The sequence below is a fragment of the Orycteropus afer genome, unplaced genomic scaffold (genome assembly GCF_000298275.1).
Source record: "Orycteropus afer afer isolate SDZICR_OR568_19922 unplaced genomic scaffold, OryAfe1.0 scaffold00692, whole genome shotgun sequence".
NCBI classification, from domain to species: Eukaryota; Metazoa; Chordata; class Mammalia; order Tubulidentata; family Orycteropodidae; genus Orycteropus; species Orycteropus afer.
In genome coordinates, this window is record NW_006922279.1 from 419783 (window position 1) to 420599 (window position 817).

An 817-nucleotide genomic window follows, 5' to 3' on the forward strand; every position below is an offset into this window, starting at 1 on the left:
ATTTGCTCTATAAACTTTCACCCAAATCACAATAAAATTAAACAAACAAACAAAAAAAGCCAGGACAAGAACAGATATATGCACACCCATGTTCATCACAGCACGATTTACAATAGCAAAAAGATGAAAACAACCTATGTGCCCATCAACAGGAGAATGGATAACCAAACTATGGTACATATACACAATGGAATACTATGAAACACTAAAGAATAATGTAGAATCTGCAAAACACCACATAATGTGTATGAACTTGGAGGACATTATACTAAGTGAAATAAGTCAATCACAGAAGGACAAATATTGTATTCGTTCATTATTGTAAAAAGATAAGGAAAGGTTTATATATGGAAGGAAACTTTCTTTGTTGGTTCCCAGTGGTGGGAGGGGAGAGGAGGGAACACTGAGAAATAAATAAATAAATAAATGAAATTTTGCAACCAGACTTTTTCAAAGGTCCTGAAGGTGACAGCTGTATATGAGACCAGATTGTAACAGGGGGATGAGGGCTCTAGCAGCAATGTCCTTCCTTAAGGAATAAAAGGAGGGTGAAGAGACATATAATTCCCGATATGTTTCACAAAGTGAGAGATTAACATGTCTGTGGAGAGTTTTGAGATGAATTAGTGACATAGGTAATGAAAATAAATAACGAGGGAAAACAAGAAGTTGCACAAGAAAGGAAATGTAATCTTAGCATAACAAATAGCTCAATTGTAAATATTATCCTAGTCACAGTCAAAGGAGTTCCTGGGTAATGCAAACTGTTAAGTGCTCAACTACTAGCTGAAAGGTTGGCAGTTCAAACCCACTCAGA